Below are 27,959 nucleotides of genomic sequence, written 5' to 3'. Positions count from 1 at the left end.
GGTCCCACTGGAAGACCTGGGATTCCGGTAAATAGCATTTTTTCCCCTCTTCTTGAGTTTCTCTTTGTTTTGCTGGTTACAATTGGGAAAGCAGACCAAAATGTTTGGTTAACAACAACAAAAAAAACCATGTAAAGAAATATGTATTTCAGTGGGAAGAATACAAACTGGCCCAACAGAGAAAAGTCCTAGGTATAGAATACTCCATGACACTCTTGCATTTGAGATCATATTTCTTTTAATAGCTACTGTTGGGGGAGCTTAATATGTGGTTCACCAGTACACATTAAATTTCCCCTGAGGGGCAAATAGTGGTTCTCTGGAGCCTACAGTGCAGAGAAGGCTGAAGCCCCCTCTTCTTGAACGCCATGGTCCTGATCTGAAGCAGGTCCACAAATGCCTGAGAAGCATGGAATTTCCAGACCATGTCTGTCAACCCACCCAGGAAAATGTGTTGCATAGTTAGGTTCAGATACAGGTACTCCAGGAAACCCCTAGCTTCTCACCATTACCAGACTGACTTGTGAGTAGGCACAACTATAATCTTTTCATCCTATGTGATTTTTATAATGACTTGCCCAACTGAACCAATACCATAATTTGATAAGGATTATACAGTCGAACTGTTCAGTCCACAGTGAAATGAAAGTTCTGTTTAACTGGATTTTGTAATGGTTTGGGATCAGTTTCCTTCAGGAACTTGTGGCATAAAATTCTTCCAACAATAAATTTTATGGCTTGGCTTTAGCCAAAATCAAGCAGCTGGATGTGCAGAAACAGAGGCGAGATGCACTTCCATTCTACATCGAGATGCTGGTGTCACAGCAAGGAGCCAGTCAAATTTCTAAGACAATTAAGAATATAAGTTTTCCTCATGCTAGCCAGTAAAAATATGGTAGTTAAGATATAATAGTACATTGAAAAACTGACCATTTGCCAGAAATTTGCCTCAGGCTTCCTACTGAGAGGTTCACCCCTGCCCTTATTGCATTCCTTAATGGTAACAGAATAATTTGTTCACCAGTCCCTCTCCCCGCTGCATAAAGATGAGGGGTGAAGAAATGGTGCTTCATCAGGCACCTCTCTCTGTTATTCACACACACACACATACTGTGCTTATTACACAGCAAAGTTTTGTGTGTGTGTGTGTGTGTGTGTGTGTATATGACAGCAGCCTGAAAACAAATACTGTTTTTACAGTTACTCCTGGGTGTGTTTAGAGGGAAGGAGGATGTGGGGTCATTTGTGTTTCCTTTCACTCATCCCTGGCCGTCTTCCAAGAAGCCCAAGAACAACAACGCAATGCTCTGTTGCAAGAAAAGGCATACCTGCACACTGCAGCTGGATCCAATCATTTGCATGGCCACTGATATCTGCAGGGGTGGCTGTGCCCATGCTGACCGGCCACCTGAGCCCTTATTTCAGAGGGATGAATGTCTTTCCCAGCAAGGCCGTGTCCAGCTAGTGAGCTTGGGCAAAATGGAGTAAACAACTACTGCCAATGACGGGGCGGCAGCTGAAAGACAGGAGGGGAGTGCTTGTGTCCTTAGCAGTGAACATCTGTTGGATCGGGACATGTTGCGTTTGCAGGGTGAAGTGCCTGTACCCCTGTTGAGTGCACTGCTGACCACTCACACTAGAGGCACACTTCTGTGCTAATGTGCAAGGCACTGCTGCCTTACTTTGCTCAACCAGGTGTCCCCCAAGAAGAGTGCAGAGCTCCTCTCCTTTGCAGTTACTGCTCAGCAGTGGTGGTCATTTACCACTTTGAGTGCCACTGCTAAAAAGTAAGCTGTTGACAATCCTGGGAGCTTCGGCTATTCTCACTCTCTCTCCTAATGTCCATTGACCATAGGACATGTGTTCTTAATCATTTTAATTGCCACCTATGCACATGCCTGAAAGCAGACTGGCTCATGAAACCTCTTCTTGGATGGCCACTGCCCTCCATTCCATTTCCAGTTTCCCTTGAATAACAAAAGGACTTTGTTCCTCTTCCTCAGTATCTTGTGACAGACTGCATTCTTCCCTCACCTGAGTTAGTTTGTATGAATAATCTTATTATCACAGATTAACAATTAAAGCTACGCGTTGGTGGACATAAGATTTGTAAACACATACCTAATGCTAACCCGAATGGATACCAAGCATTAGTGATGAGCTGTTGTCATGAAGAGGGTTTCTAGGGTACGTTTCACCCTCTATTTATGAAGTTCCATACGTTGGATGTTAGTTTACAGTTTTCTCAGGGAAACCTAAGATGCACAGTTCTAAACTATCAAGCCACTACTGTTTTTAATGCAACTAAGGAAATGCCAACTCCCCTTTTCTTAGGATAGACCTAAACATTATGCTCAACATTGGGCTTCTGATGATGGGGAACAGGGAGAACTCATTTTTGGTGACATTTTGGTGTAGAATATGAAGCCTAGTTCTGTGCTCACATGCTGTTTTATTTCTCAGGTGTACCTACCTGAGCTCAGAGTAGACATGGAGCCATCAAACGCAAAAGGTTGTGTGTATGAAAAGCTCCTTTTCACACTCAAGTGGAGTTGAGAAGAGGGTCAAGGAAACCTTGTAATTTATACCAGTTTGCACAGATTATGTTTGGATGTGTTTTGTATCTCTATACTACAGTACAAAGTGCCAAGTGAGAAGATGCCATTGTACTGATTTCTTGAGTCCAATTCATATTTACGCCTCAGGCATTCTAGGATCTACCTGCCTCAGAGTGAATAAGTCCAAGATAGCTCTGCTTAAATAACTGGTGAGATTTAAAATTAATCTCTTGAGACCCTGGAGCAAATTGCTTTCAGTTACAAGTAGCCAGTTTTGGAACTTTGTGCTGAAAAAAGGTCAGATAGAGATGAAGGTGGACTTAGCTGAGATGTAGAGCTGATCATAGTCACCTTTGGATGACATATCCTTTTGATGTGACTTACAAATACAAATAAAATTAGGGCCCTGCGCTCATTCCTAAATGGGGGATGAAACAAATAATCAGATTCCCCTTAAACATGCTATTCTGTGTTGTTTGGCTGCTATGCTAATAAATACCTTAGAAACATGGTAGACAAACAGTACTGACATTAAGCTACGAACACTGTGCCAACACACAGTGAGGGATGGAAGTATGACTCACTAAGTGTGTTTTTTGGCATCACATTATAGATATCCTGCTTCCTTAGGCATCTTCTACTTATTCCTAACACTGTGGGCAGAGCTATGTATATAACATGATAATGTGAGAGCATATAATGTAGTATTTGGAGTGGAATTCAGCTTCTTGATATTCTCTGCTTTCGTTTTCTTTAATAAGGGGTATGTTTCTAAATTGTTGCAAAAATGTTTCATTTAAATGTCTGTCAGGGCAATGCTTGCTGAAATCACAGGAGTGCTGAATAAGGTTTGCATTGGTCAGGGGCAGGGTTTCAGTGCCCTGCGTAGCTCCCTGTAAAATTATGCAAAATAGTTTTTTTTAAAAAGGCAGAATAAGTTTTAATTATGCAAATTTGTTTCATTTATACAGAGTGCAAAATTTAGCTTTTTTGGGGACCACTTCTATTGTTATTTCTGGATTATCACTGATTTTATAATGCTCTGCCCCCAACAGTCTCTAGACAGCCTCCCCAAAGATTAAAGGTAAAGGTAGTTCCCTGTGCAAACACCACGTCATTACTGACCCATGGGGTGACGTCACATCCTGACATTTACTAGGCAAACTGTGTTCACAGGGTGGTTTGCCATTGCCTTCCCCAGTCATCTACGCTTTACTTCGAGCAAGCTGGGTACTCATTTTATCGACCGTGGAAGGATAGAAGGCTGAGTCAATCTTGAGCTGGCTACCTGAAACCAACTTCTGTTGGGATCAAACTCAGGTCGTGAGCGGAGCAGCACCAATCCCAGCAGGATTTCTCAAACTGGTCTCAGATTTCTGATGACACTAGGGATGACACATGCTGTAATTAAAACACTACTGTAGACAGGCAGATTAGCCTTCTAATGTTCAACAGTGGTTTCTCCCTTAAGTAACCCTCCATGGTAACATAGGGTAATAAAATATGATGGTCTAGAAAGTATAAGCAAAGTAAACTGAGGTCTAAAATACAACACAGTTATATGTATTCACTGGAATAAATATGTATTCACTTGAATACATATGCCAAAAACCAGAATATGTAACAGGAATCCTGAAAGCAATAACTGCAGTAAGGCAGTGATACCAAATATGTATGTAATATGCTATTGTATAATTATGACACAATATATTAGTATGAGCTTGTTCATAAATTTCATGCACAGCTATACTTGCATGATTATAGACATGTTTAGAAATGCATGCAGACACACAAATGCAAATACATAAATATGATATCATGTTAGCAGAGTTTGTATGCTGCCTGATTTAAAACACCCTTCGTATATAACTAACTTCAAAGGATTCCTTTGCATAAATGCATAACTCCAACATAGTCACACATAAAAGTATGATATATGCTAATCAATGCAGCTTCATAAACCTGCAAATGGAAGTTCATTTGTGTCACTTTATATCAACACATTCAGTCATTTCCAACTGCCGTTTGATTTTGCATTAATTGTTAGGGAGACACAGGCGCTATGGGGATCCGTGGACTTCCGGTGAGTCTGAAAGCTCTCACAACTACCCGCACAACTGCATCCCATCCCTCTGCTATCTATGATACCTTTGCGGGGTGATACATTCAATATTTTCAGGGGGATGATGACACTGTTTCCATTTCAGGGATATGGTTTGCTTTAGAAAAAAGTTAAAGCAGCTGTGTTTAAAAATACTGTTTTAATTGCTGAGACCTATTTTGCAAGAGAAGGATAGAGAAACTCAACGGCTAAATATTTCTCTTGTATATAAAATGTGGGTGCCCTTAATTAGCTCACAAATAAAATGAATATGAAACTTTTAAACACAGAAATGCAGTGAAATATACCACATGAAAGTGCTCTGGGCTGTTTTAAGGAATACGTATAGAACCAAGTTTTTGGTGGGAACAAAAATATTCACGACAGCAGAGAGCTGTTTCTAAATGTATTAATCTCTTAATGTAGGGGAGAAAGGGTGTGTAAGAAATATAGAGATCAAACAGATATTTTTTGCCTAGAAAAAAATCCTCATTTGAATGGGACAAAATAGCAGAATTAGCACAGCAAAGTTTTAACATTACACATTTCAGCTAATAATCTGCACTCTGAAGAAATGTTTGGTAGTACCTGTTCTATTGTTATATCACCTCCCAAAGATGCGTCTGCAGCCTGCTCTTTAGCTGTTTCTTCCCTGCGCTTTCTTGATTTTCATACACATGGTTTGTTCAAAGTCCGTAATGTGGCAGCTTCACTGGGTTTCTTCTCTATTTACAAAATGAACTAAGGGTTGGGGGTGAGCTCTGACGCCTTCCCATAGTTAAGAAATTATACTTTAAGAATAGGGTTGCATTTATCAGACCAAGCTCAGTTTCCCCCACATTTGTTATCTGCCACCATGCATACAGATGCATGAGCCAGGAGATCTATTTCCAGTGACATATGTAGAGAAATAACGCCATTGCAAAATAGCCTGCCAGCTTGCTGTTAGTATCTGTATTCATGCCATTGAAAATGACTGGAATGAACCCCTCACACATGCAGTTGGATGTAAATGTGCCACATTCAATTATTTTTGGCCATCAAGTCACATCTGACTTATGGCTACCCCGGTGGGGTTTTCAAGGCAAGAGACATTCAGAGGTGGTTTGCCATTGCCTGCTTCTGCATTATGACCCTGGGATTCCTTGGAGGTCTCTAATCCAAATACTTGCCAGGGTCAGGCCTACTTAGCTTCTGACAAGATCAGGCTAGCCTGGGATATCCAAGGCAGGACACATTCAAATTAGCCCTCAGTAAGAATAAAAGAGTGATAAACTGTCATGTATGTTGTAAGGTGACAGAAATTAATGCATGGTTGCCCCTTTGGTCCAGTACTGGAAATAAACTCAGGGGTTGGCACTCTGATTTCAAGCTTAGTCAAGATACATTAATTTCCCCCCTGGTATGCCATGACTGTGATGCAACCACCATGTGTTGGTTAGGTATGGAATGTTCCCCCTCACTTAATATGTTTGGCACAGTATGACTTAACGTGGTAACATTCAGTTTGCCTTGCACTGGTAAGATTCAGTGCAAGGCACTTTGAATCTTGCCACGTTAGATCACATTTCACCAAACATATAATGTTAGAGGGGCATTCTTACCAAATCAACAAATGGTGTTCTCAGCATAGCCATGGATTTTTTTGAATTTTTGCAGTATTATTATATATGTTGACATGTATTTACATCCAACAGGATTGCACCCTTCCAAAAATGTTTTCAAGGTCACATTTTCCATAAAGCATGTTCTTTCTCTTGTTGCTACAGAATGAGACAGACAATAGTTTCCGTGGGCTTCATATGGAAGCTCAAAAACTTGTTCCAAAAAATAGAAAGTAGTGTACTGAAATTATGGCCAAACATTTAAGATATTTCCAAATTTTCAGGAATGTTCATTGGTCATTAAAAAAAAAAGGCCAAAGATACATTTCAGCATGTTAAGTAACACTGCATAGCCTCACCAAAGTCCATCGCTGTGGTGCCACCCTCATGTGCCACATTATGTTGATTTGACATGGAAAACCCATAGAACTAAAAATCACTCTGGATTTTTAAAGAAAAATGACGAACTGATCTACTATAGGCAGCATTTAAAAAACGTACTCTATAAACATCCCAGTAGTGTGTGTGTGTGTGTATGAGTGTGCCATCAAGTCACAACTGACTTATGGTGACCTCATAGGGTTTTCAAGGCAAGAAACATTCAGAGGTGGGTTGACATTGCCTGCCTCTGCGTTTCTGCTCTTTTTGTGTTTGCCAGTCACCTGGAAAGTCATGAGACATTTGATGTGCAGGTAGTTGTTTTAAGTACTGATGGTATTTGTGATAAGGCAAAGGAAGGTACCCTTAATATGTTTTAGGTGAAGATTCCTAATGAGTGTGATTTTTATAATACTGCATGTATCTTTATATCAAGGTGGATAAAGGCGTACAGTATCAAAAGCTGAGTTCTGGGCACCAAAATTTAAAAGAAATGTTGACAAATTGGAGAAAATTTGCAGCATAGTTACATTTATTTTTTTTAGAAAGCCAAGGCTTTTGAAAAAAGACTGAGGGATCCAAATATGTGGAAGGTTGTCAGAGAGGGAGAAAAGGTTACCACATCCACTAAGTGCAGTAGTTTTAAATTAGAGGGCAGTGGCTTTAAATTGGATGTTAGTAAAAAACCCTAAGTATACAAGCAAATCAGCAATAGAACAAGTACTCTGGTGAAGCTTTAGCCTCTATCCTTGAAATTGAAAACACAACCGTTTTTACATTTAGGTCCCATTTTAGGTTTTCACTGACCGAGGAGTGGAGTGTCCTATTGATCAGCTACAGAATTCAGATTTATGTATGTTTGTTATGTTCTCCTTTTGTGCAAACTTTTGGCCTTCACTGATAACAGATCCTGCTCTTTTGGAGATAGTTCTTTCAATATTACTGCAATACAGAATTGTGGAGAGGCAAGGGAAAATAAAATTACATTTATGTGTTGTGTGATGCCATCCTACAAGATTAATTTCTGCCAGAGAATGCTTGAGGCTCTACCACTGAGCAAGAGCTCCTTTTGTTTAAGTTATAGTGATTAGCACATGTACAGCTAAAACTTTCTAGGAAGGCATTTTTTGAATAGTTTATAGTGTACCTATCTAAGTGGGTGAAACTGCCATCAACAAAACTAGCAGGAGGTAACTATCTGTTTGCAAGTCATAGTAGTTGCTAGAGAAGCCCCATACACACACTGCTCCACTAGACGACACGTCACAAGAGAGGTTCCTGCTCTCACCACACTCATGCCATTCTGTAGAAGATGGAGCAGAGATAGGGCTGCCAACCTCCAGGTGGGGGCTGGAGATCTCCTGCTATTACAACTGATCTCCATGTGATAGAAATCAGTTCCCCTAGAGAAAATGGCAGCTTTGGCAATCAAACTCTATGGCATTGAAGTCCCTCCCCTCTCCAAACCCCGCCCTCCTCAGACTTCACCCCCCAAATTTCCAGGTATTTCCCAACCCAGAGCTGGCAACCCTAAGCAGAGAGCCAGGCTCCACATTATACTTTCCAACCAAGAGCACCCCAGTTTTGCGTGTTGAGAGTTCTGAAAGACAAAGTAGGGTACAGGGGATGACAGTCAAATACTCAAGAAAGGAGTGGCTGGGCTTCTTTGCCTATTGTTTAAGTCCACTTTTATTTCTACTTAGTGGGTCACTTTCTGTAGGATTTGGGAGGAAAAAGAGGAGGAGATGCTAAGTCAGGGGTGGGGAACCTTTTTTCTGCCAAGTGCCATTTGCACATTTATAACATCATTCGGGGGCCATACCAGGTGTAGATCTCCCGGCGGGGGGGGGGGGGAGGCTAGGGTTGCCAGGTCTCTAGCCACCACCTGGAGGTTGGCAACCCCAGGGGAGGCCACACAGAGAAGGCCTGCAGGGCGCCCCCGCTCTCCTCCTCCCAGGCGGGAGGGCAGCCAGCGGTGGGCCCGAGCAAATGAGCTGCCAGGGGTGTGCAGCCCGCAGTCGACCGGCAAGGGAGGAAGGGAGGAAGGAAAACAGAGAAAGAGGAAAAGGGAGGGAGGAAAAAAGAGAGAGAAAGGGAGAAAGAAAGAAAAGGACGGCAAGAAAGAAAGAAAAGGACTGAAGGAGACAAAGAAAGAGACAGAAAAAGAGGGAGAAAGAGAGGGAGAGAAAGGAGAAAGAGTGACAGAAAAAGAGGAAGAGAGAAAAGCCTTCCCCCCCACACACACACACACACCCGCGCACACTGGCCCCACGTGACCGGGCCCCACGCGACTGGGCCCCAGCCTCACACACACACACACACACACACACACACACACACACACACACACACACACACCGGCGGCGCACGCAGCCCCATGCGACCAGGCCCCAGTTCCCATACCCTTCCTCCCCAGAGTCCACAAAAGCCCCCCCTGAAGCCCGATCGGCTCCCGCACGCATGCTCTGCCACTGGGAGCCGCAGGCCTCTTCCCCCCTTGCTGCTCAACAGCCGATAGGCAGCGAGAAGGGCTTACAATGTGCTGCGGCGTTCCTGCACACCGTGGCTGTAGGGGGCAGCCCTGGGGGAAGCATCCTTCCCCCTCCCCTCTCGCCAACCAACAGCCGACAGTCAGCAAGAGGAGGTCCAAAGGGCGCTGCAGTGCCCCTGTAAGCTGCGGCTCCAGGAACACCCTTGGGGAGGGCCGCCCTGCGCCCCGCCTCCGTGGCAGGCCCCAGAGCGCTCGAGGGCCTCAAAACATGTCCTCAGGGGCCGCATACGGCCCCCGGGCCGGAGGTTCCCCATCCCTGTGCTAAGTAGACAGTTAAGGAGAGCTGAACAGTGGATGAAGAAAGCAGGCCAGTGTCTCCTCTGTTGTTTGAATGGAAATGTTTCCAACTTTCTCTACCTATTGTTGAGTGAGCCTTCGGAAGTTTCCATTGGTTGAGCTGGGTGCTAAGGCTCAACACAGAATACTCTGACAGCAGCCATCTCTTATTGCACAGTCTCAAAACCATTTGCTTATAATACCAACACATATGGCACAATATATAATAATCAAGGGGATGTGTTTATCAGTGAGGCTGTTGGTATAGTAGGTTGTGTTGCATTGTCTAAGCAGGGCTTTTTATCATAGGGCAATCTTATTGTAGATGAAATTCTTGTATGGGTGTGTGTCAATGTAATAAGCGACATTTCCCCTGTATGGTTCTCCCTCTCAGACTTACAGTTTATGGCTTACAGTTTATTTTCTGGGTTCCCTCTTTTTAGGTAGACCCTCTGCTTGATATAAACCTGGACCTGCTGAGAGATGTGAAATTTGCCACAAAAGAAAAAGAGCTGTAGATATTTATATAGGGACATAGGATCTTCTCCACATGGGATATTAAGCTAATGGATTCTACATTTTGTTACTAATAAGGCTGTGCAAAACCTTCCTGAGAATCTTTTGCTAGTTTCATTGAACCATATGATTTCACTAGAAATTCTATAGATGTTTTATGTGAGGAGAAACCTCCAAATTCACTGCAACTTTTGGTCTTCAACAGTTTATTTTGAGCATGCACTTTCAAATTCAGTTCAAAGTCACTGAGTTCCATCTGTTATAACGACAAGGATTGCCATCTTGGTGACATTCCTAGTGGATGCCAAGTGACCATTTCATTCAGCACTTTTGTAACAAGCAGTGTTATTATCTACTTGTTTCTAAAAAAAAATTCATGTAAGCCTGTGTGGATTGCTGGTAGTAACAAAACTAACAGCACAACTGTCAGTGGACCTAGAAGGATATAACTGTACTGTGGATTGTGCTCCAAGTTAGTGAAGTGGACATGTTCGTCTGGTTCAAGTACAGGAACTTCGAAGTTTTTTTTAAAACACATAACTCTCACTTATTTAAATTTGTTGTATAGTAAAACACTTTCCAATTACGTGTGGTCATTGATCTCATTGTCTTATTGGCATCCCAAAGGGATGTCTTTATTTTGATCATTACTGTGGCAGTGGTGGGAAGCTTCGTTTGAGTAAGACCATCAGAACTGACCCTATCAAAGAGTCACTCTTTCTTAATAGCTGTGGGTCTACAGATCCTTGTTAGATGTGTTGCTACTTCTGCATCTGTGAGCTCAAGTCCAGGCCAGCTTAGCTAACCCTGTGAATTTATTGCTAATACATACCATTTATTTTGCCATTGTTGAATTCAAGAGTTGGTTCCTAGAATCAGCTGCAACTGCTGCCTTCCTCAGATTATGTATTTTGTCAAGACAAACCAAAGATCAGACTTCAGGTAGTGGAAGTGTCACATTTGAATGCTCTTGCCATCCCCCAACAAAATTCCCCTCCCCCTAAAAACCCTAGTACATCAAGGAGAAGGGTAAGCTGGATGTGATAGTTTTCTATGGATGGGAAGGATTTTTTAAAAAAAATATTGGGAGTAGACAGTTGTGCAATTTGTACCTGCAGTTCAGCCATATCGTCTAAATTTGGTGTATTCCACAAACAACCTTTCCATGCTTTGCATTTTCTACAAAACTCTTTCTGCTTCATGTGACAACAATGCAGAATTCCTAAAGGTGGTATAAGTGGGAGGGAATCAGAAACCAAGGTCACCCTTCTCTGTGCTTGCGTGTGAGCATTAAACAAAGCATGTTTAAAGTATGTGTGGGGGAGGTCCTTCATGTGAGTTTGTGTTATTTGGGTGCTTAGTGTGCCTTAACAGTGACTCCTGTGTTTGTGTCTCTCTTTCTCTCCCCCTTCACGCTCTTGCATGTGGCTGTGACTGGTGTAAATGGTGGCCCAGGGAATAAAGGGGCAACTTGGAGAGAAGGTGAGTCAGCCCTTTTCGGCTCATCGCTTGTCAAGCACTGCTGTCATTATGGACCCTGTCATTATGGACTAAATTGCTGCGTAGTGACAAACCTGGCAACACCCTTTGGCTTTGCCCTGAAAAATAGGTTGCCAGTTGGTTGGTTTTAAACCAGTTCTCAGTGCGCCTCCCTGCTTTGCTTAAAAAACATCCCCCTCCTATTCTCCGTGCTAGTCAGTGGCTAATTTTAGAGGAACATACTTTACACAAATTAATATTTGCAAATAAGAAATTCCTGGGTGGGGTTTTCCACTTTGTAGAAAGGCCCCACACACGTTCTAAGGCTGACAGGTTTCGATTTGTTTACTGTAATTTATACTAACATTGCTAGAACTTATTTATAGGGATGGGCAGGCAACATCTGCAGCTGGACCTTTCTGGCATTTTTGGGAGCTGCTTTCTTATTCATTGCTGACAGCTGTGCTTGGTGTGGTCAGGAAACCAACATGTGGAAATGTGGTTAACTGCACCAGCTGTGTTCTGGACAGCTCCATCCAGATGCTGGTTATTGGGCTGTGTCCATTATTCCCTGATTGCAGACCTTGGTTCAATCCCTCTGTAATCTAAGGGAAAAGTCTCATAAAATTGTTGAGGAAAGCAGAAGGGAGGGGCATGCATACCTCCCCCCAAAAAATAATAATAATGTGGTAGGGTTTTCTTTTTCTCCTGTTAAGAACAAAAATTACATCCGTTGTTTCCTTATTTGGACTGAGGAAAATGGAAGCCCCGAACATCTTGAAATGAAAGGATCATATCTTTTATTTCATTTTTCTCCCGAAAAAACCCAGAGCTTCTCAAGGGCTGCAGGAATATTGCTTGTCAGACATCAGCACTGTATTTTATGAGGCTGTTACATCTCATCAGAGAAAAGTAGGAAAAATTTTGTTGCAGAGGTCTCCCGCAAGGAAATAATACAAAGCAGCTGATTATTTCTAGACCCTGTCAACCTGCTGCTAGAAAACAGGCTAAATGTACTTTGCAAACCAGCCCCAGGACATGGGCATTTGATTTCTTCAGATAGTATAAGTAAGTGTAAAAGCTTTTTCCAAGGTTGATCCTTGAATATTTAGACATTTCTTTGGTCCAAAGAAAAATCCAAAAGCAAAAGCCACGCAATGCTCTTTTTAAAATGTCAGAAAACAACATCCAGTCTGAAGAAGAATTCTGGAGAGCTTGAAAGCTTGTGCAGTTTTGGTTGATCTTAATAAAATGTTCTACATTGTTTTCATTATTTGATTTGGGGTTTTTATGGGGGGGGAGAAAACACTGGAGATTTACAGCCTATTTATAATAATGTGTTTATCTACCTATGTACATGGTGATTCATTATTGACAGGGGATCAAAGGGAGAGCTCAGCTGGTCCCAGATTCACAGCCCAATCAGCACTGTGGAATTTTCAAAATTCAGTTCATCTTTAGAAACATCAGCAATTGTTTTTTAAAAAATACCAGACATTTTCCAGCCCCAGCTGAGCAGATAGGTGTGACTAACATTACAGATGTTCAGAAGAGCAAGTGGCCCATTAGAGACCATCGGGGTGAATCAGGCACACAGAGTGGAGAATAACTTTGCATAATAGGGGTCAACAAGACTATACCAAGGTGATACTGGGAAGGGAATGTTTCACTCTTACTGCAATAATGATGACTCCTCAAAAGTGCTGTCCTAGACAGTCACCTAATGGCAAAACCAGCACTGTGTTTTACTTAAATTTGCCAAGAGTTGTTACAGCCTCTTTGATATCAATGGCTATTATTACCCTTGGTGATATACCAGTACAGCCTTCCATTCAGTGTTTGCCCTTTGCTACAGGCTAATCCATTTAAATGGCTGGAATTGGCTTGCTACTGAATGGACCCCTGAGCAAAAGCAATTGCAGCATGTGGTTTGGAGAGGGATTTCTTTTTGCTTGATTTCTCTGTTATTCATATGATAGTATACAGGATGTCTGCGTGTAAGTGGCTGCCATGCACAATATTGTACACAAGTTCACTAGAGGGATTAAGGCTTCTTTTAGAATTTGGATGCTTAATGAAAGTCACATGCAATTTATGATTTTTGGAAATGTTATGATGTTTGTTTTAGCATTTCACCAATAGGCCACTTCCTAAATGAGGGATTATAAAGTAAACCACTTGAGCCGACACTCTAACCACTGCACAACACTGTCTTACTAACCGTGTGACACAGGAAAGGGCCGGTGCTGCAGCAGCTCCAACTACAGCAGAGGCTGTGTGAAAAGAAGCCCCCAATCTATCTTCTGCAAATTTAAATCTGTTTCAAGGCCTTTTAACTGCCATATGTCCCAACCAAGGAAAGCCAGGAACTATGGTAAACGAAGGGTATCTTAACAAATAATTCTCACCAGTCTCACAATAGGATAGTTCCTAGAATTCCTTGGGAGAAACCATGTTCACTAAACCAGTTTCAAAGGAGTTCGAAATGCCTACAGCAATTATGGTTCATGCCCAGCACGGTCACTAATTTTCTAATTCACTGAGCTCTGAAATTACTAATCCTGAGCGAGACCTAGGGTGACCAAATGGTTAACCTATGTTTACTCACAAATTCGTTACAGGCAAAATGTAATTAACTGAATTTGATTTCCCCCACTGTAACAGAATGTGAGTGTCAGATTTTCACAAAAATAAAACATAAAAATGCTGCAGGACTATTAGTGCTGTCAAGATTAGAAATTCTATAGAGCATCTAATCCCCAAACAAACCAAAACGTGTGCTCTGAGAGGGCTGCCTTTGCTTTGGAATTCCTACAGTCTCTTACAAAACGTAGTAGCTTAACGTCTACTTATATTAAATCCCCCTGATTAGGGGAGATGAGGCTTCTCAGCGGATGAGAATGATAACTAGGAACAAGACAAATCTGGCATTGGATGATAGCATTTGTAAACTACACGGTGAGATTATACTTTCCACTCTCAAGGAGCCCAGAGTAGTGCTTTGATCTGATTTCAGAATAGATTCAAAATGGCTCCCTGTCTTGGTTGGAAAAGGACAGAGGAACCTGCTGTTTTAAGAGGAAAAAACGTGTTTTTAATCACCCTCTCTCACAAATATGTATATATATTGTTGATTTTAATTTCCTGTGTAAACTTCTTTTCTTCCATCATTTATTTGGCCAGATCCAAATTTTTCTTTCAGCGCTCTGCTGTTAGTCACTTGATTGTTTTATTATAATGGTTAATGTTACCACCATTTATTGTAACCTTCCTTTCTTTCTTTCTTTCTTTCTTTCTTTCTTTCTTTCTTTCTTTCTTTCTTTCTTTCTTTCTTTCTTTCTTTCTTTCTTTCTTTCTTTCTTTCTTTCTTTCTTTCTTTCTTTCTTTCTTTCTTTCTTTCTTTCTTTCTCTCTTTCTTTCTTTCTTTCTCTCTCTCTCTCTCTCTCTCTCTCTCTCTCTCTCTCTCTCTCCCTCTCCCCCCCACCTCAATTCACTCCCTATCTTATTTCAATCTTCTTTTTCACACACATTTTCTGCTTCTTTCTTGCTGTTTTACTCTCTTTAGGGAGCCCCAGGAGAAGCTGGCATGTCTATCATTGGTCCCCGTGGTCCTCCGGTAAGATGCTCCCCCCCCCCCAATAGTACAGGGTTGTGGGTCAAATTGCAAGAAAAGAAAAGATTATGGAGTTTGAAGATGCTACTGGGGTCAGTTCAGAAGAGCCTGTAACCTTCTGTGATGTGGTCTTCACCAATAGCCAGATTTGTTTTTGTTCTGAAATTGCAGAGTATGTTGGTGAGAAGGCACACGTTCAATCTCAGCAACAAAAAACACTGAAGCTGGCCTTTCCAATGGCTTTCCCTCCTGTATTTAAAAGGGACAGAAATATTCTCTGGTCCCAACAGAATAGCCCACACCAGTTTGGCATAGTACAAAGTCTTCTTTGCCTGGGTACTCCTTGTATCTACTTTCAACTGTAAATTGCTTTAAGTTTCTTGTGGTAATGTGGTTTGTCAGAAGGCAAATGACTTATGCCACTGGGGAGGTGGGGGTGGGAAAGGGATGCTTCTATCCAACTGCACAAGTTCATGGCTGGCCTAAGCACGATGTGTTCTGAAGGCCACGCCTTGAGCAGTGAGTGAATTTAGGTTGGCAAATTTTGTTTAAAAATGCTGCTTATAGGCCCTAACCTCACTCGTTCTAAGTCTTGCAGTAATGGCTGCTGGGAATGGGGTAAGTGCCTCCAAGATTATTCCTGGCCTGTATATTGCAGGATCAGTCACTCTTGGGCAGTGTCATTTTTGAGAAATCTGTAAATACAAATCAATGAATAAGGCAGTGATAGTGAGAAATGCACCTCTGAGCTAGTCCTTGGTGATGCCACTCAAGAGGTCTGTGCCCAGTGCTCAGTACCATCTCCTAGGAGCTTCTCTATTGCTGTTGTTAACAGGGGGAACTGTAAACAACCATGTTAGCGTGTGTCTGTATCCAGTTCATCTTTTCACCTTGGACAGAAACATTATATTGTTGCACAGGCTTATGCCAACATCACTAAAATGACAGGTAGCAGAAAGGCAAAGAGGATCAGGAGTCACTTCATCGTATTACTTGGGGTGTACCACCTATCCATCGATTTCCAGTGCACCACTGTCTGTCAGTTTCCCAGAAACTACTTTTTTCATAATTGAATGTGCAAAGAGCAAAACCCTTGACCTGACCATGGTTGAGAATCACAGAGAACTTTTATTTCCCAGCAGAAGGTACGGGTCAAGGGAAAGGGACCGTGATGGCTCAGACAGTTGCTACTTCTGGCTTCCCAATTAGCTTTTGAAGGCCCCCTGGCAAGTGTGTCTAATAAAATGCAGACTGAGTTTCTTTTGAGGCCACCTGGTTTTTGTTGTAGAAGTCAGTGAATAGCAAATGCGGAGGTAGGGGAAGGAGGAACAGAATCTTGTCAAAAGAGTATATTTTGTGTGACAGTTGCTGCAGCGTTCTAAATATTGTCAATAGACCTTTGCAGCCTCATATTAAACAATATATGCTGCGTCTCCTAGAGGTAGCACCCTAGGGTTGCCAACCTCCTGGTGGTGGCTGGAGATTTCCCGCAATTACTACTGATCTCCAAGCAACACAGATCGTTTCAGCTGGAGAAAATGGCCCCTTTGGAAGGTGGACTCTATGGCATTATACCCTATTGAAGTCCCTCTCCTGCCCTCCCCCAACCCCGCCCTCCTCAGGCTACACCCCCCCCCCAAATCTCCAGGTATTCCCAACCCGGAGCTGGCAACCCTATACCACCCTGAGGTGGACCACACTGAAATGTATCTGCTGTCTCATCCTATTGAAGATAGTCTGAACATTGTTACTTTCAAAATGTTGACTGATTTTAATGTTTATATTTATATTGCACTCAACAACAAACTCTCTGCCTCTAATTGGCAGCATTCAAAAATATAAAATAATAATTTCTGCCCATTAGAATCACTTCAGAAATTTTATCTGGGGTTTAATTCTAGGTAAGTTTGTGGGGCTTCTCAGGCAAAACAGCAAAGGAGTTTTGAGGGACTCCAAAAGAGGTCTGATAGGGCCAACAATATAACTTTGGGAGATGTTTCACATATCTGGTATCCACTTAAGGTAAAAGGAAGTGGTTTGTGTTTTATCACTTAATACCATTTTAAAACTCAGGCATACCTCCCCTCCCTGTTTGCCCCTGAACAAGGGAGAAAAGTCTGAACTGAATGGCAGAGCCCTTTTTCTGCTGTAAGGCAGACTATCCCAGGCCTGGTCCCTGGCTTCTAAGATCTTGGGTAACAAGGCTGGTGAAGATCCCAGACTGAGGCCTTAGAGAACCGCAGCCGGTCAATGAAAGCATTACTAGGGTAGATGGACCAATGGTTTGTCGAAGTAAAAGGCAGAGCTGTGTGTACTATTTCTAAAAATCAAGAATGAGTCTCGTTGGGGGACTGTATAATTTCATCTTGGCCTGGCAAATATAAACAGAAGACAAACAGAAAAGTTGGTTACTGGCCAGGACTGTGGAGGCGCTTACTACTCCTTTGGCTTAGGCAGACGTCCCATTTGATATCTGTTTCTTCTAGCTTTATGATATATGGACTGAAACAAAACAGACTGATTTATAGCTGTTTATTAACTACCAATCAACAATATTTGTATGTTACCACTCAGTGGCCAGAGTCCAGTGCAGAATTAGGCATGCTTATGCTTGTTGAAATCAATAGACCTATGAGAACCCCTTCTTTTGAATTGGGGCCCATTTAACCCGGGATAAGGCGATTAGGAGCCCCGTGGCGCAGAGTGGTAAGCTGCAGTACTGCAGTCAAAAGCGCTGCTCACGACCTGAGTTCGATCCCGAGGGAAGTTGGTTTCAGGTAGCCAGCTCAAGGTTGACTCATCCTTCCATTCTTCCGAGGTGGGTAAAATGAGTACCCAGCTTGCTGGGGGTAAAGGGAAGACGACTGGGGAAGTCACTGGCAAACAACCCCCTAAACAAAAGTCTGCCTAGTAAATGTCGGGATGTGATGTCACCCCATGGGTCAGGAATGACCTGGTGCTTGCACAGGGGACCTTTACCTTTTTACCTTTTTAAGGCGCACTTACGCTGTCACGGGTGGTATCCATGCCAGCGCCGGGACACGATGCAGCAGCATGGGGCTTGGGTGCCAGCTCTGCCTCCTGGCAGCGTTCCAGCAGCACAAGTCCCTGTGTTGGCGTCCTGGGAGGCATTTCCAGGTCTTTCCTGGGGGCGGAGCTACCTTTAGGCAGCTTCCTAACCTCTTCCACTCCGGGACAGACCCTTCTCGCAGGGGCATGGCTATGCCTCCTTTTTTGGTGGTTTAGCCCTGTTGATTTCAATTTGGGATTTTGGGCAAAGTTTTCTTTTTCTTTTCATTTTTGTTTTGCAGCCGGGAATCCTCTGTGGCTGTGGCATGGCTGTGCCACTTCCGGCCACCATTGAACTACCTCCCCTTAGGATTGGGCTGACCCAGTACAATCATATGTAGAGTTACTCCAGTCTAAGCCCATTGATTTCAATTGGTCAAGACTCTGCATACAATTGCACTGTAAACTGCAAGCAATCTATATACTACAGCAGGAGTATCAAACATAAGGCCCGAGGGCCGGATCTGGCCCCTTGAAAGCTCTTATCCAGCCCATGAGCCAGCCGAGTCAGCCCCCCCCCTCTTAATCTGGGCTGGCGAGGCATGGCCCTGCCCAACCAAGTGACATTTATGTCATATCTGGCCCTCATAACAATGGAGTTCAGCACCCTTGTACTAAAGGACTGTAACATGCCTGCTTCTCCAGACATGACAATTCTGACAATCCTTGGCTCTAAGTGGGAAATTGTACATATCAGCCACTTGCAAACTGGTATAGTTAAGTAAAAATGTAATGGTCTTATGGATGTCCCCCTTTAAATGGTGATGAATACTTCAAATGCAGAGCTACAGCTTGCTCCTCCCTTCCGCTGAACCTATAAACTGGGCCCCTGAATTTTCACTCCAGAGTCCATTCCTGGTGTCACCACTGCTAATAATCTGCCAATTTGTCCATAAGCCTCTTGCAACCTATCATTTCTGTCCCAGTCTTTGAGAGTCAGCTCTATAAAATAAAAGGAAATGTCGTCCTTTTCTTGAGACATCTTATTGCAGAGTATTTTCCTAAGTTGTCCTGGGATGGAACTAATCAGTGGTGGAGGCAAAAATACTTCTTTCTCCCTTTCTCCATCTCCAAATATATTGCAAAGATGATTTAGTTTAACAGTGTCCTGGTGATAAGAGTTAAGGAGCACCTTGATAGCAAAGAGAAGCAGCAAACACAGGAATAACAGCATGCTTTAGACAGATGTGAGATGACAAATAGATTCCAGACTGTCTTTTGGAGGCAAGATGATGTTAGCAGTTGCACTTCCAGAGTTTTTCAGCTGCTTAACATTACTTTGGTGTGCTGGCTTGAGCAAAGTATCGTGCTGAGCATGGCAGAAACAGATGCTCTCTGCCATTTGGCAGTTCCCAGACTTCTATTCTTGAGAACTTGATACAAACAGCATTTGAGGAAGAGAAAGCTAAATGCTTCTTGGAATCTCTAATGGATGAACTTTTGCTCTGGCCTTTTATTGTCTTCATCCCAAAGAATGAGCAGCCTAGCGGTTTACAAGTAGGGTATCAGAGGCCAAGTTGCACCCTTTCCGGGTTTCCTCATCTAATCTTTTCTTAGCACTTTTTTGCCTGTAGCAATGGTCAAACCGAGATCAACACTGTGAGATTTATTAGTGAGATCCTTTCCTTTCTTGCCCTTTTGGGAAGATACAGAGTGGACCAGCCATAGAATTTATAAAAAATTATCTTCCCTTGGTCCCAGGCCAACAGCTCCAGGTAGTTTTATGTGTTCCTGCCAAGGTAAACATGACCAAATAGAATATTACAAAGCTTTAAAAAAATCAGTTCATTCACAATAGCATTCTGTGTTTTAAGAATACTTCATGCTGATTGAAGCAATTTGAACCATTTTGTTGTCTCTGTCATTCTCTAGGTGACTTTGAAAAGGTCATCCTCTGGCCTGTGGATGTCCTTTAGTAATATGAAATAAAGAGGGGGAGAACGCCCCGTAGAATAGTGGCTTTCAGATTTTGTTCTGGGGAATATTAGGCTTCCTTAGAAATATCAGGGAGTTCTTCAATGAAGAGTTCAGTAGTTGCAGACAAGCAGCTTGCAAATGGCAGCTTGTTCTCTGGTACCCCAACCTTTTTGTCCTGTGGGCGCATTTGGAATTCTGACATGACGTGGTGGGTGCAGCAACAAAATGGCTGCCACAAAATGATTGCCACAGCTTAACTTTAGTAACACAGTGTAGATACTTGTGCTGTGGTAGCTGCTGCTGCAAAAGCAACATTTTTAAAAAGCTGTACTGCCAATCAAATCTCCAGTACTTTGACTTGCTGGGCAAAAGCACTACTTTGCCCCGCCCACTCCCTAAAAACACTTGGCAGGTGCCAGAAAAGGTGTCAGCGGGCTCCATGTCTCCCATGGGCACCACACTGGGGACCCCTGCTGTACTACTAGTCTTTCCTGGCAGTATGTCTCTGCAACAAAGTGGAAGGTATGTTCTAGCTTGGATTGTCTCTTGATATGGAACAACAGGCAGGGTAAGTCTCTGACTATGTACTCTAAAACGTGTCCACTATCTTTTGCTAATGCATATGGATTCCATGAGCAACAGGAAAGGGTTCCTTAGCAGTGAAGATGGCAAACACCTGCCTTAGAAAGGGGCCAAAGACCTTCGTGCTACTTTTACCACTGGAATGGCTGTAATGCAGCTGCCCCTTTGTGATTAGGGTTGCCTGCTCCATGTTGGGAAATACCTGGAGATTTGGGGATGGAGCCTGAGGAGGGTGGGGTTTAGGGAGGGGCGGGACTTCAATGGGGCATAATGCCATAGAGTCCACCTTCCAAAGCGTCCATTTTCTCCAGGTGAACTGATCTCTGTCACCTGGAGACCAGTTGTAATAGCGGGAGATCTCCAGTCACCACCTGGAAGTTGGCAACCCTATTTGTTATAGATCTTAGAGCACTGACCTTCAGCCTTTACATATGTGGACCCACATTTAACCACCAGCTGGTATCATGGGGCCCACTGACCTGATTTTAAAAAATTACAATGTTCCATTTTTAAAAACAAAGCAAAATAAATGAGCTAAACAAATGAGCTAAACTTGCCCAAAAATCACATGTATAATATATGTCCTGATGGTATATGGCTACTGTCTTTGAATCATATGTCAGAGCAACCTTCTGTGTGCTTTCCTCATTAGTCACCCAAGGGAACCTGGTAGGAGAATCCAAAGACCCTTTTCTGGGGCCAGTTTTCTTGTAAAGAGAACATTTGATTGAGCAGGCTTATGCATTCTCAGAACAATACATAGAAAACAATACAGTAAAAAAAAAACACAACAACCTCCAACAGTATCAATAAAACAACAAACCAATCTGTAAAACTGAGCCTGTGACTCAAATGCTACATGTTTGAAATTGCCACCAGACATAAAAAGCTGTTAATCCGAATTCTACAGAGACTTAAAAGGGGAGGGCCATTTGGAACAAGCAGGGAGCAAAAATTGATTATTTGGAACCAGCCTACAAAGTACAAATCTTTCTGTTGGTGTTGCATCCCATCCTTATTTAGGGCCATTCTGGCTGCCATCTCTTCAGTATTTTTCTTATGGGTTTAATGAGGAGATAGGAAATATAGACAAATGGGTCTGAAAACCAGCATAGTGCCGTGGCTAGAGTGCCAAGGCCAGGATTTGGGAGAATCAGGTTTCCATCTCCACTCTGCCATGGAAGCTCACTGGGTGACTTTGTGCCTGTCACTATCTCAGCCTAACCTAACGCTTACAGGGTTTTCAATATGGGATAAAGTGGAGGAGGAGAGAACAATGTGATAACCCACTTTGGGTCCCCATTGGGGAGAAAAGCGGGATATAGATTTTTTAAAGAATACAATTTTTGAGGTTCTGTTTATATTGCACCCGAGTGACCAGCATGAAATGCCTCATTTTTATGACAGTGTATGCCATTATGTCAAGAATGCCTATAAAATGATACCAGGCATTGCAAACTTCACTAAAAGGACAGGTGAGTGAGCCTGTAACACACATGCAATTGATTCAGAAACTTCAGACAAACTGTCTGGGATTCAGAGTGAACCCTTCTGCAGTGCTACTTAGGCTTCTCCATTTCCCATTATTCATGAGGAACAAGACTGAATGACAGTAGCTGACATTCAGTTGCACGGAAATTGGAAAACACATACTCTTCCCCATTCAACTTTATTCTTTCCAGATTCACCAGTGTATTGATGTGTATCAGACCTGAAGAGGGAGTCATACATGTATAATCTGGGGAGTAAAACTGCAGCTTCCCGCTCTGAGGGAAGAGCATCTTGTAGCTTGGGTTTTCCCACCCATTGCTTGGGGAGGTAGGACTGAACTTCCTGTCTCCCCGGAGGGAAATCCCATAGCTTCCAGTTTCCTTCCTGCCTTGTTGGGGAGAGCACGTTAGTGGCATAGTTCTGCTGTGCTCATTCCTAGTGTAGCTAAGGAGTTTTTCCTTTCCCTCCTGTCTTTTCTTCCCCTTCTTCTTTTTCTTATCCTCCACTACAAAAAAGAGAGAGAGAGAGAGAGAAGCCTTTTTGTCCTTCTTCTCTCTCTCCCCTTCTCCGTCTCCCTCCTTTGCATCCCAGTGTTTGAAACTCTTCAAAATGGTGCCCCCCCCCCAGAGGTTGGCAGAGAAGACGACCTGCTTTCTGTGGCCGATTACAACCCGGCTCTCCATCCTCAGGGAACTGAGAGACATGCCAAAGCCTCCAATAGCCGGCGGATTTTTGGAGGCAGAGGACACGAGGGAACTCGTTAAGTCCTCAAAGAAGTCTCCTTCAAAAAAAGAGCGGGAGCACCCAAGTGGCATCCAAAATCCACCGTTCCAAACGGCAAAGGCGCAAAAGGGCTGCAGGGACCGAAGCGCAGCTTGGGCGCCCCCCCCAGCCTCCGGCCTTCTCTGCACATCTCGGCATGTGGAAGAGCCTTTACCGTGCTGCTCTCCACCCCGGTCGGTTCTGCAAAGAGAGGGGAGGTTTGTTTCTCCAGAGAAGGTTGCACTCCCTGGTGGTCTAGTGGTTAGGATTCAGCGCTCTCACCGCCGCGGCCCAGGTTCGGTTCCCAGTCAGGGAACCACCATAATAGAACTAGCCTTTGCACAAAGGCAGGCCAGCTTTCCAAAGCCCCACTCCGATCCCAGAGCAGAACTGGAGAACTCTCCTCTCCCTTCCCACATGGGCAGTGAGCCAGGCTACGGCTATAGAGAAGTCTCTAGACCTTGGCCCACCAAAGCGGCCCTAAAATCTCTCTGCCCACACTCTCAGGCCTTTTTAGATGTCTGCCACTCCATGGCTTCCTCCTCTGAAGAGGAGGACAGGGAAGACGGGGAGTATTCCTTGGATTTTGAGGACTCTCAGAAGGAGGAGGAAAATCAGCCTAGGTTATTTTCCCCAGAGGACTTCCATTCTCTCCTCTCTAGGGCTCTTATTGCCCTAGCACTGAATGAGGAACCCTCCTCGGCAGAGGAGTTCAAGCCTAAGGTACCAAGGCCTATTTCCCAAGGTCATGAACCCAGAATAAAAAGGTCCCTCATCCAGAATACTTTGAGAGGCTTATTAGGATGGAATGGGATACAGAACTATGGGATGAATATCGTCTGGTCCTGGTGATTTGTTAGTTTTCAGTTTGTCTAGACGTTCTTCAAAAACTCAAATGGGAAATTGCTGAGCTTCTAACAATGATATGTAACATGTCCCTAAGATCATCCTGTGTACCGTTTCCTCCGTCAGCCGCCCAGGCGGTCTCTCGGAGGACAGGGAGTCAGCTTTAACTGCTGCTGCAAAGATCTCGGCAGCAAAAAAGGCGGCAAAAAAGGCGGGAAGCCACAAGCAGCACCCCTCTAACGCACCTAGTGGAAAAGGTGCCAAAAGGCTGCGGGGCCCAAACCAGAGCTCGGGAGCCCCTGCAGCAGCTGCTACCGACCTTCCCTCCACCAGTAGGCTAGTGGAAGAGTCATCTCCCGGCTGCTCCTACACCATTGAGAAGGCATCGGATGGTAATGTACTCCACCCATCGGGTGCAGTTTCAGGAGGGAGGCCTATCACTGCTGAGGAGGTGGCAGCCATGACCGAGTCAGCCCTTGCACAGAGGCCTGCCTGCCTAGCCCCCTCCTTCCACAATCCCCCTCTAGAGGGCCCTTTAGTCGGTCAAGGCAGTTCTCCCTCCCACTCCCAACTGGGTAGCGAGCCCTGCTGCAGCCAAGGGGAAGCGGCGAAACCATGGCCCACTGAAGCTGCCAAAAAATCAGTTTGCCATCATATTCACCCCCTTATGGATGATTGCCTTTCCCTTGACTCCTGCTCAGAGGGAGATGATAGGGAAGAGGGAGAGTGCACCTCTGAAGTTGAGGATCTGCCTACTGAGGAGGAAAATCAGCCTAGGCTGTTATCATCAGATGATTATCAGTCTCTCCTCTCCAAGGCCCTTGTAGCACTAGAGCTATCAGAGGAGCCTAGCTTGGCTGAGGAACCTAGTAGAGCTATCAGAGGAGCCTAGCTTGGCTGAGGAACCTAGGCCTAAGGTGCGGCCCGCTGGTACCAAGGCATCTTCCCCAGAGTCTCATCTCAAAATAAGAAAGTTCCTCCACCAGAGTATTTTGAAAGGCTTATTTGGATTGAGTGGGATAAACCCACATCCAACAGGCAGTTTCCCTCGGCCACCAAGAAACTATACGATATGTCTCCATCCTCCAAGGAGCTTCTCAGTCTCCCTGTAGTAGACGCTCCAGTGGTGGCCTTACAATTTTCAGGCGTCCTGTCTGAAGATGGTGTAGGATCCATTTGAGATCAACTAGGGAAAGAAAAGGGCTTTGCCCTTGTGTTGGGCATTTACAAAAAGGGCAAAGAGCACTTCATTGCTACTGACCTCTGCAAAAGCCTGTGGAAAGGGGAAGGGATAAAAAGGGGAAGAGATAAAGCCCAATGTCTTTTCCAAGTTCTCCCCAGATGTAAGGAGGTGGGGTGGTCTTATCAATAGGGCAGCTTGGCAATTGCCCAGGGCCCTACCCTGATGCTGGCTGCTGGGGATGATATACTACATAACCTGCTGAAGAATCCATCAATTATATTACACAGTATATAGAATTTAAAATCTGATAGTGTATTAATCTATTTTAATTCTGTCTGATTGCAAAAAAATCCCAAGAACTAGTTCCATATGTCTACCTGCCTTTGCAAATATGCTGCACCACTTGCTTCTTTAGGTGGTATTTTTACAGTGATGCCTACACATATTCAGACGAAGCTACTGCTATTTGTTGGTAGTAATCCCCTCCCCACAAGTAATGCAAAGACATCATCAATAGGGTTGCCAACCTCCAGGTGGTAGCTGGAGATCTGCTATTACAACTGACCTCCAGCCAATAGAGATCAGTTTACCTGGAGATAATGGTTGCTTTGGCAATTGGACTCTATGGCATTGAAGTCCCTCCCTCTCCAAACCTCACCCTCCTCAGGCTCCATTCCCAAAATCTTTAGGTATTTCCCAACCTGGAGCTGGCAACCCTCGTCATCAACCTGGCTAGCATTACATGATAGCCTACCGTGGCGCAGTTAGCCAGAAGCAGTGAAACAAAATTATCCTAGTGGAGCAAAAAAATAAAAGTTGAGAAGAAATTACATGAAAGCTTACAAAATGTACTACTTTCCCCAAAAAAATATAAACAAGGATGATACAGCAGTATGGCAGTCAGTTGAAACCCAACAGTAGCTGCAGTAGTAACATTAGGACCACTGTTTTGATGAATATTGGAAAACACAAATGACGGTGCATTTTTGAAGGGACCTGCATTGTGGAAATTGTGCTTTTTTCGTGTTCAGAGTGGGTTGGGTGGTAGTAAAGCAGATGTTGGGAGCCATCCTTGACATTTGCCCAGTGCCCCAGAATCACTTAAGACTATCCCTGGTAAGGAGGACTGGTTGCAAGCTTTTGCAGGAAGCTCTGGGAGCACTTTCTGGGAGGGATGGTTTTCTCCCCTTCCCTTTCTGCAAAATCCCATTGTATGGTAGGCAGAATACCCAGTTTCTCCTGATGCTGCCTCCCACAGAAGACCAACGGAAGGGATTAAAAACCACCCCTCCTGGAAGTGAGCATAGCAACAGCTCTGCTAGGTCAGGCCAAATGTGTAATGTCTTGTTTCCTGCATTGATATGCCCAGGAAACTCATAAGCAGGTAGGGTTGCCAGGTCCCCCCTCTCCTCCGGTGGGAGGTTTTTTGGGCAGAGGTAGGGAAAGATCGTGTGGGTGTGCAGCCATGGCAACGCGATTGCATCACTTCCGGTTTACAACCGGAAGTGCTGCATCACAAAGGGGCCTTTACCACTCAAACTGAGAATTTGAGTGGTAAAAGGCCCATTGCAATGTGGCACTTCCGGGTGTAAACGCATCGCAAGGGGCTGTTTACCACTCAAACTCCCAGTTGTAAACCAGAAGTGACGTGATGCGGTGGGCAGGCGCGCGTGCATGCATTGCCCGCTGAGCCTCAGCTGGTCGGCGGGCAGCCAGGTGGATTGGTGGGGGTTTGCCCGCCCCCACCTGGCACTTGGCAACCCTATAAGCAGGATACTGTTTTTCTTCCATGAGAAGGGCTGGAATTCCTTAGAGGCTCGTCAGATGAGGGAGGGGCATTTGCCAGTAGCAAGCAGCCAAGTGAGTGTGGGATGCTATTAGAATTGCCAGTTCCAGCTTTGTAAATTCCTGGAGATTTGGGGGCAGAGCCTGGGGAGAGTGAAGTTTGGGGAAATAGTTCAGCAGGATTATAATGCCATGCAGACTACCCTCCCCAGGTACCAGTTACCCCGGTGGGACTGATCTCTGTAGTCCGGAGATCAGTTGAATTTCTGGGAAACAGCCAGGCCCCACCTGGAGGATGGCAACCCCATCCTATTCATGTGGCTGTTATTTCAAATGGGTGGGCATCATATCACTATTAATTTCAACTCGTGTAAGGTCCCATTTACTTGTACAATTGCTGGATAGGGTTGCTACAATTTCTATAGTTGCTCCCACGTTAATGGGAAAAGATGTATGCCCTTTTGGTTTGACTCCAAGGTATGTTTATAAGCCATGCACACAATGCCCTCCCCTTAGGAATCCTATAATTTGGGTGGTTTTTAAAAAAGCTGAACATGGTTAGATATCTGTCCATGCATGCATAACGGTGTCAGTAACCAGAGATGACACCAATCACACTGGAACCAGTATGTGTGTGTGTGTGTGTGTGCGGGGGGGAACCTAAGCTTTGTAATTCTGAAAAATGCTGTTAAGGGCTTTGCTTCAGTGACTCACTGAAAAAAAAAAGTGTGTTTCCTGGTGCATTTTCTGCTTGGTGGGGAAATGTGCACTTGAAATTAGCTTCCAGCGTTGTTAGTGAACTGTGCTAGCTTCTAGAACCTGTAGAAATGCTACTTGTGCTACTTGCTTTCTTATACTGTTAGGGAGCATCCAGGTCATATAAAGCAAGGGGACCTATTTTCAGCTGGCAGATAATGTAGGGTAGGAAATCATGAGGGCTGATGGAGCGATTAGGTCACACATTTTGCTGCCTCGTCTGTTTCCTCTAATCTCCTTTTCTGTTTCGTTCTATTCAGGGACAGCCTGGAACAAGAGGTTTTCCTGGGTTTCCAGTAAGTGCAACTGTTAACACGTGCTGTTATATATGAATGATATATTTCGAACTATAGCATCACTAAAGCTAAACACCTCTCAGTACAGCTGTTCTAAAAATGTTTGACCTGCAATCACATCATAGAAAAAAGTGTTATTTCATTCGCTTTAAAAAAAACTTTTAGTTACCTTATTTTTATTTTTGCAAATGTATTA

General features: G+C 43.9%; 1 long non-coding RNA gene across 1 annotated transcript; it reads left to right on the top strand.

The window, feature by feature from the left end:
* On the top strand, positions 1 to 27,764 carry LOC130478124 (uncharacterized). Its single transcript, XR_008933332.1, has 4 exons — positions 1 to 27; positions 11,440 to 11,466; positions 15,029 to 15,079; positions 27,728 to 27,764. It is a non-coding gene; the product is annotated as an uncharacterized LOC130478124 (long non-coding RNA).
* The last annotated feature ends 195 nt before the right edge of the window (positions 27,765 to 27,959 follow it).

Source organism: Euleptes europaea, chromosome 5, assembly GCF_029931775.1.
Source record: "Euleptes europaea isolate rEulEur1 chromosome 5, rEulEur1.hap1, whole genome shotgun sequence".
NCBI classification, from domain to species: Eukaryota; Metazoa; Chordata; class Lepidosauria; order Squamata; family Sphaerodactylidae; genus Euleptes; species Euleptes europaea.
Note: the sequence above shows the minus strand (reverse complement) of the source record. Positions and strands in the feature narration are given on the sequence as shown.